A 315-nucleotide genomic window follows, 5' to 3' on the forward strand; every position below is an offset into this window, starting at 1 on the left:
GTGCGCACATCCTTTGTAATGTAATTGGAAAAAAATATTTTATAATTTGTTATAAACTTTTTAAGAGTATCCGGATAAAATTTAATTGAAAAATATGCAAATTATTAATATATAGATAATTGCTAAGATATAGATAATTGCTAAATATTAAGTTATTATACTGTCCTTATAGTATAAAAAAAATAATTGAAACTTACTTGAGGAATGAAGATAGTAACTCCTGTGCTTCTGCATGATATAGATACATTTCATGATATGGCAGGAACTAAATGACCAAATATCGATTCGTCTAGCAAATCTCGCGACCTCTATTTT

Source organism: Atta colombica, unplaced genomic scaffold (genome assembly GCF_001594045.1).
Source record: "Atta colombica isolate Treedump-2 unplaced genomic scaffold, Acol1.0 scaffold41, whole genome shotgun sequence".
In the NCBI taxonomy this organism is placed as follows: domain Eukaryota; kingdom Metazoa; phylum Arthropoda; class Insecta; order Hymenoptera; family Formicidae; genus Atta; species Atta colombica.